Raw genomic sequence first — 8669 nt, forward strand, 5'->3', positions numbered from 1 at the left:
CGAACGCCGTGAAACTTCCACAGGCTTTTCCAGCAGATTTGCACCTGCACTCAAAAAAGTCAAAATTTTTACACATAGACCCCATCAAACGGGAGAAATTGGCCCGGATTGCTCTCATGTGCGTTACGGGGCATCGTTTCTCTCGCTCCGAATTCCATCGAGCTTGGAAATCGCTCATTTTTGCGTCGCCAAATATCGTACGAACGCCGTGAAACTTCCACAGGCTTTTCCAGCAGATTTGCACCTGCACTCAAAAAAGTCAAAATTTTTACACATAGACCCCATCAAACGGGAGAAATTGGCCCGGATTGCTCTCATGTGCGTTACGGGGCATCGTTTCTCTCGCGCCGAATTCTCTCGAGCTGGGAAATCGCTCATTTTTGCGTCGCCAAATATCGTACGAACGCCGTGAAACTTCCACAGGCTTTTTCAGCAGATTTGCACCTGCACTCAAAAAAGTCAAAATTTGTACACATAGACCCCATCAAACGGGAGAAATTGGCCCGGATTGCTCTCATGTGCGTTACGGGGCATCGTTTCTCTCGCTCCGAATTCCATCGAGCTTGGAAATCGCTCATTTTTGCGTCGCCAAATATCGTACGAACGCCGTGAAACTTCCACAGGCTTTTCCAGCAGATTTGCACCTGCACTCAAAAAAGTCAAAATTTTTACACATAGACCCCATCAAACGGGAGAAATTGGCCCGGATTGCTCTCATGTGCGTTACGGGGCATCGTTTCTGTCGCGCCGAATTCCATCGAGCTGGGAAATCGCTCATTTTTGCGTCGCCAAATATCGTACGAACGCCGTGAAACTTCCACAGGCTTTTCCAGCAGATTGGCACGTGCACTCAAAAAAGTCAAAATTTGTACACATAGACCCCATCAAACGGGAGAAATTGGCCGGGATTGCTCTCATGTGCGTTACGGGGCATCGTTTCTCTCGCTCCGAATTCCATCGAGCTGGGAAATCGCTCATTTTTGCGTCGCCAAATATCGTACGAACGCCGTGAAACTTCCACAGGCTTTTTCAGCAGATTTGCACCTGCACTCAAAAAAGTCAAAATTTTTACACATAGACCCCATCAAACGGGAGAAATTGGCCCGGATTGCTCTCATGTGCGTTACGGGGCATCGTTTCTCTCGCGCCGAATTCCATCGAGCTGGGAAATCGCTCATTTTTGCGTCGCCAAATATCGTACGAACGCCGTGAAACTTCCACAGGCTTTTTCAGCAGATTTGCACGTGCACTCAAAAAAGTCAAAATTTGTACACATAGACCCCATCAAACGGGAGAAATTGGCCCGGATTGCTCTCATGTGCGTTACGGGGCATCGTTTCTCTCGCGCCGAATTCTCTCGAGCTGGGAAATCGCTCATTTTTGCGTCGCCAAATATCGTACGAACGCCGTGAAACTTCCACAGGCTTTTTCAGCAGATTTGCACGTGCACTCAAAAAAGTCAAAATTTGTACACATAGACCCCATCAAACGGGAGAAATTGGCCGGGATTGCTCTCATGTGCGTTACGGGGCATCGTTTCTCTCGCTCCGAATTCCATCGAGCTGGGAAATCGCTCATTTTTGCGTCGCCAAATATCGTACGAACGCCGTGAAACTTCCACAGGCTTTTTCAGCAGATTTGCACGTGCACTCAAAAAAGTCAAAATTTTTACACATAGACCCCATCAAACGGGAGAAATTGGCCGGGATTGCTCTCATGTGCGTTACGGGGCATCGTTTCTCTCGCGCCGAATTCCATCGAGCTGGGAAATCGCTCATTTTTGCGTCGCCAAATATCGTACGAACGCCGTGAAACTTCCACAGGCTTTTCCAGCAGATTTGCACCTGCACTCAAAAAAGTCAAAATTTTTACACATAGACCCCATCAAACGGGAGAAATTGGCCCGGATTGCTCTCATGTGCGTTACGGGGCATCGTTTCTCTCGCTCCGAATTCCATCGAGCTTGGAAATCGCTCATTTTTGCGTCGCCAAATATCGTACGAACGCCGTGAAACTTCCACAGGCTTTTCCAGCAGATTTGCACCTGCACTCAAAAAAGTCAAAATTTTTACACATAGACCCCATCAAACGGGAGAAATTGGCCCGGATTGCTCTCATGTGCGTTACGGGGCATCGTTTCTCTCGCGCCGAATTCTCTCGAGCTGGGAAATCGCTCATTTTTGCGTCGCCAAATATCGTACGAACGCCGTGAAACTTCCACAGGCTTTTTCAGCAGATTTGCACCTGCACTCAAAAAAGTCAAAATTTGTACACATAGACCCCATCAAACGGGAGAAATTGGCCGGGATTGCTCTCATGTGCGTTACGGGGCATCGTTTCTCTCGCTCCGAATTCCATCGAGATTGGAAATCGCTCATTTTTGCGTCGCCAAATATCGTACGAACGCCGTGAAACTTCCACAGGCTTTTTCAGCAGATTTGCACGTGCACTCAAAAAAGTCAAAATTTGTACACATAGACCCCATCAAACGGGAGAAATTGGCCGGGATTGCTCTCATGTGCGTTACGGGGCATCGTTTCTCTCGCGCCGAATTCCATCGAGCTGGGAAATCGCTCATTTTTGCGTCGCCAAATATCGTACGAACGCCGTGAAACTTCCACAGGCTTTTCCAGCAGATTTGCACGTGCACTCAAAAAAGTCAAAATTTTTACACATAGACCCCATCAAACGGGAGAAATTGGCCCGGATTGCTCTCATGTGCGTTACGGGGCATCGTTTCTCTCGCGCCGAATTCTCTCGAGCTGGGAAATCGCTCATTTTTGCGTCGCCAAATATCGTACGAACGCCGTGAAACTTCCACAGGCTTTTCCAGCAGATTTGCACGTGCACTCAAAAAAGTCAAAATTTTTACACATAGACCCCATCAAACGGGAGAAATTGGCCGGGATTGCTCTCATGTGCGTTACGGGGCATCGTTTCTCTCGCTCCGAATTCCATCGAGCTGGGAAATCGCTCATTTTTGCGTCGCCAAATATCGTACGAACGCCGTGAAACTTCCACAGGCTTTTTCAGCAGATTTGCACGTGCACTCAAAAAAGTCAAAATTTTTACACATAGACCCCATCAAACGGGAGAAATTGGCCGGGATTGCTCTCATGTGCGTTACGGGGCATCGTTTCTCTCGCGCCGAATTCCATCGAGCTGGGAAATCGCTCATTTTTGCGTCGCCAAATATCGTACGAACGCCGTGAAACTTCCACAGGCTTTTCCAGCAGATTGGCACGTGCACTCAAAAAAGTCAAAATTTGTACACATAGACCCCATCAAACGGGAGAAATTGGCCGGGATTGCTCTCATGTGCGTTACGGGGCATCGTTTCTCTCGCTCCGAATTCCATCGAGCTGGGAAATCGCTCATTTTTGCGTCGCCAAATATCGTACGAACGCCGTGAAACTTCCACAGGCTTTTCCAGCAGATTTGCACCTGCACTCAAAAAAGTCAAAATTTTTACACATAGACCCCATCAAACGGGAGAAATTGGCCCGGATTGCTCTCATGTGCGTTACGGGGCATCGTTTCTCTCGCGCCGAATTCTCTCGAGCTGGGAAATCGCTCATTTTTGCGTCGCCAAATATCGTACGAACGCCGTGAAACTTCCACAGGCTTTTTCAGCAGATTTGCACCTGCACTCAAAAAAGTCAAAATTTTTACACATAGACCCCATCAAACGGGAGAAATTGGCCCGGATTGCTCTCATGTGCGTTACGGGGCATCGTTTCTCTCGCGCCGAATTCCATCGAGCTGGGAAATCGCTCATTTTTGCGTCGCCAAATATCGTACGAACGCCGTGAAACTTCCACAGGCTTTTTCAGCAGATTTGCACGTGCACTCAAAAAAGTCAAAATTTGTACACATAGACCCCATCAAACGGGAGAAATTGGCCCGGATTGCTCTCATGTGCGTTACGGGGCATCGTTTCTCTCGCGCCGAATTCTCTCGAGCTGGGAAATCGCTCATTTTTGCGTCGCCAAATATCGTACGAACGCCGTGAAACTTCCACAGGCTTTTTCAGCAGATTTGCACCTGCACTCAAAAAAGTCAAAATTTTTACACATAGACCCCATCAAACGGGAGAAATTGGCCCGGATTGCTCTCATGTGCGTTACGGGGCATCGTTTCTGTCGCGCCGAATTCCATCGAGCTGGGAAATCGCTCATTTTTGCGTCGCCAAATATCGTACGAACGCCGTGAAACTTCCACAGGCTTTTCCAGCAGATTTGCACGTGCACTCAAAAAAGTCAAAATTTTTACACATAGACCCCATCAAACGGGAGAAATTGGCCCGGATTGCTCTCATGTGCGTTACGGGGCATCGTTTCTCTCGCGCCGAATTCTCTCGAGCTGGGAAATCGCTCATTTTTGCGTCGCCAAATATCGTACGAACGCCGTGAAACTTCCACAGGCTTTTTCAGCAGATTTGCACGTGCACTCAAAAAAGTCAAAATTTTTACACATAGACCCCATCAAACGGGAGAAATTGGCCGGGATTGCTCTCATGTGCGTTACGGGGCATCGTTTCTCTCGCTCCGAATTCCATCGAGCTGGGAAATCGCTCATTTTTGCGTCGCCAAATATCGTACGAACGCCGTGAAACTTCCACAGGCTTTTTCAGCAGATTTGCACGTGCACTCAAAAAAGTCAAAATTTTTACACATAGACCCCATCAAACGGGAGAAATTGGCCGGGATTGCTCTCATGTGCGTTACGGGGCATCGTTTCTCTCGCGCCGAATTCCATCGAGCTGGGAAATCGCTCATTTTTGCGTCGCCAAATATCGTACGAACGCCGTGAAACTTCCACAGGCTTTTTCAGCAGATTGGCACGTGCACTCAAAAAAGTCAAAATTTGTACACATAGACCCCATCAAACGGGAGAAATTGGCCGGGATTGCTCTCATGTGCGTTACGGGGCATCGTTTCTCTCGCTCCGAATTCCATCGAGCTGGGAAATCGCTCATTTTTGCGTCGCCAAATATCGTACGAACGCCGTGAAACTTCCACAGGCTTTTCCAGCAGATTTGCACCTGCACTCAAAAAAGTCAAAATTTTTACACATAGACCCCATCAAACGGGAGAAATTGGCCCGGATTGCTCTCATGTGCGTTACGGGGCATCGTTTCTCTCGCGCCGAATTCTCTCGAGCTGGGAAATCGCTCATTTTTGCGTCGCCAAATATCGTACGAACGCCGTGAAACTTCCACAGGCTTTTTCAGCAGATTTGCACGTGCACTCAAAAAAGTCAAAATTTTTACACATAGACCCCATCAAACGGGAGAAATTGGCCCGGATTGCTCTCATGTGCGTTACGGGGCATCGTTTCTGTCGCGCCGAATTCCATCGAGCTGGGAAATCGCTCATTTTTGCGTCGCCAAATATCGTACGAACGCCGTGAAACTTCCACAGGCTTTTTCAGCAGATTTGCACGTGCACTCAAAAAAGTCAAAATTTGTACACATAGACCCCATCAAACGGGAGAAATTGGCCCGGATTGCTCTCATGTGCGTTACGGGGCATCGTTTCTCTCGCGCCGAATTCTCTCGAGCTGGGAAATCGCTCATTTTTGCGTCGCCAAATATCGTACGAACGCCGTGAAACTTCCACAGGCTTTTTCAGCAGATTTGCACGTGCACTCAAAAAAGTCAAAATTTTTACACATAGACCCCATCAAACGGGAGAAATTGGCCCGGATTGCTCTCATGTGCGTTACGGGGCATCGTTTCTGTCGCGCCGAATTCCATCGAGCTGGGAAATCGCTCATTTTTGCGTCGCCAAATATCGTACGAACGCCGTGAAACTTCCACAGGCTTTTCCAGCAGATTTGCACGTGCACTCAAAAAAGTCAAAATTTTTACACATAGACCCCATCAAACGGGAGAAATTGGCCGGGATTGCTCTCATGTGCGTTACGGGGCATCGTTTCTCTCGCGCCGAATTCCATCGAGCTGGGAAATCGCTCATTTTTGCGTCGCCAAATATCGTACGAACGCCGTGAAACTTCCACAGGCTTTTCCAGCAGATTTGCACGTGCACTCAAAAAAGTCAAAATTTTTACACATAGACCCCATCAAACGGGAGAAATTGGCCCGGATTGCTCTCATGTGCGTTACGGGGCATCGTTTCTCTCGCGCCGAATTCTCTCGAGCTGGGAAATCGCTCATTTTTGCGTCGCCAAATATCGTACGAACGCCGTGAAACTTCCACAGGCTTTTTCAGCAGATTTGCACCTGCACTCCAAAAAGTCAAAATTTTTACACATAGACCCCATCAAACGGGAGAAATTGGCCCGGATTGCTCTCATGTGCGTTACGGGGCATCGTTTCTCTCGCTCCGAATTCCATCGAGCTTGGAAATCGCTCATTTTTGCGTCGCCAAATATCGTACGAACGCCGTGAAACTTCCACAGGCTTTTCCAGCAGATTTGCACCTGCACTCAAAAAAGTCAAAATTTTTACACATAGACCCCATCAAACGGGAGAAATTGGCCCGGATTGCTCTCATGTGCGTTACGGGGCATCGTTTCTGTCGCGCCGAATTCCATCGAGCTGGGAAATCGCTCATTTTTGCGTCGCCAAATATCGTACGAACGCCGTGAAACTTCCACAGGCTTTTCCAGCAGATTGGCACGTGCACTCAAAAAAGTCAAAATTTGTACACATAGACCCCATCAAACGGGAGAAATTGGCCGGGATTGCTCTCATGTGCGTTACGGGGCATCGTTTCTCTCGCTCCGAATTCCATCGAGCTGGGAAATCGCTCATTTTTGCGTCGCCAAATATCGTACGAACGCCGTGAAACTTCCACAGGCTTTTTCAGCAGATTTGCACGTGCACTCAAAAAAGTCAAAATTTGTACACATAGACCCCATCAAACGGGAGAAATTGGCCCGGATTGCTCTCATGTGCGTTACGGGGCATCGTTTCTCTCGCGCCGAATTCCATCGAGCTGGGAAATCGCTCATTTTTGCGTCGCCAAATATCGTACGAACGCCGTGAAACTTCCACAGGCTTTTCCAGCAGATTTGCACCTGCACTCAAAAAAGTCAAAATTTTTACACATAGACCCCATCAAACGGGAGAAATTGGCCCGGATTGCTCTCATGTGCGTTACGGGGCATCGTTTCTCTCGCGCCGAATTCTCTCGAGCTGGGAAATCGCTCATTTTTGCGTCGCCAAATATCGTACGAACGCCGTGAAACTTCCACAGGCTTTTTCAGCAGATTTGCACCTGCACTCAAAAAAGTCAAAATTTTTACACATAGACCCCATCAAACGGGAGAAATTGGCCCGGATTGCTCTCATGTGCGTTACGGGGCATCGTTTCTCTCGCGCCGAATTCCATCGAGCTGGGAAATCGCTCATTTTTGCGTCGCCAAATATCGTACGAACGCCGTGAAACTTCCACAGGCTTTTTCAGCAGATTTGCACGTGCACTCAAAAAAGTCAAAATTTTTACACATAGACCCCATCAAACGGGAGAAATTGGCCCGGATTGCTCTCATGTGCGTTACGGGGCATCGTTTCTCTCGCGCCGAATTCTCTCGAGCTGGGAAATCGCTCATTTTTGCGTCGCCAAATATCGTACGAACGCCGTGAAACTTCCACAGGCTTTTTCAGCAGATTTGCACGTGCACTCAAAAAAGTCAAAATTTGTACACATAGACCCCATCAAACGGGAGAAATTGGCCGGGATTGCTCTCATGTGCGTTACGGGGCATCGTTTCTCTCGCTCCGAATTCCATCGAGCTGGGAAATCGCTCATTTTTGCGTCGCCAAATATCGTACGAACGCCGTGAAACTTCCACAGGCTTTTTCAGCAGATTTGCACGTGCACTCAAAAAAGTCAAAATTTTTACACATAGACCCCATCAAACGGGAGAAATTGGCCGGGATTGCTCTCATGTGCGTTACGGGGCATCGTTTCTCTCGCGCCGAATTCCATCGAGCTGGGAAATCGCTCATTTTTGCGTCGCCAAATATCGTACGAACGCCGTGAAACTTCCACAGGCTTTTCCAGCAGATTTGCACCTGCACTCAAAAAAGTCAAAATTTTTACACATAGACCCCATCAAACGGGAGAAATTGGCCCGGATTGCTCTCATGTGCGTTACGGGGCATCGTTTCTCTCGCTCCGAATTCCATCGAGCTTGGAAATCGCTCATTTTTGCGTCGCCAAATATCGTACGAACGCCGTGAAACTTCCACAGGCTTTTCCAGCAGATTTGCACCTGCACTCAAAAAAGTCAAAATTTTTACACATAGACCCCATCAAACGGGAGAAATTGGCCCGGATTGCTCTCATGTGCGTTACGGGGCATCGTTTCTCTCGCGCCGAATTCTCTCGAGCTGGGAAATCGCTCATTTTTGCGTCGCCAAATATCGTACGAACGCCGTGAAACTTCCACAGGCTTTTTCAGCAGATTTGCACCTGCACTCAAAAAAGTCAAAATTTGTACACATAGACCCCATCAAACGGGAGAAATTGGCCGGGATTGCTCTCATGTGCGTTACGGGGCATCGTTTCTCTCGCTCCGAATTCCATCGAGCTGGGAAATCGCTCATTTTTGCGTCGCCAAATATCGTACGAACGCCGTGAAACTTCCACAGGCTTTTTCAGCAGATTTGCACGTGCACTCAAAAAAGTCAAAATTTG

The sequence above is a fragment of the Lampetra planeri genome, unplaced genomic scaffold (assembly GCF_965212315.1).
Source record: "Lampetra planeri unplaced genomic scaffold, kcLamPlan1.2.h2 scaffold_279, whole genome shotgun sequence".
Lineage (NCBI taxonomy): Eukaryota > Metazoa > Chordata > Hyperoartia > Petromyzontiformes > Petromyzontidae > Lampetra > Lampetra planeri.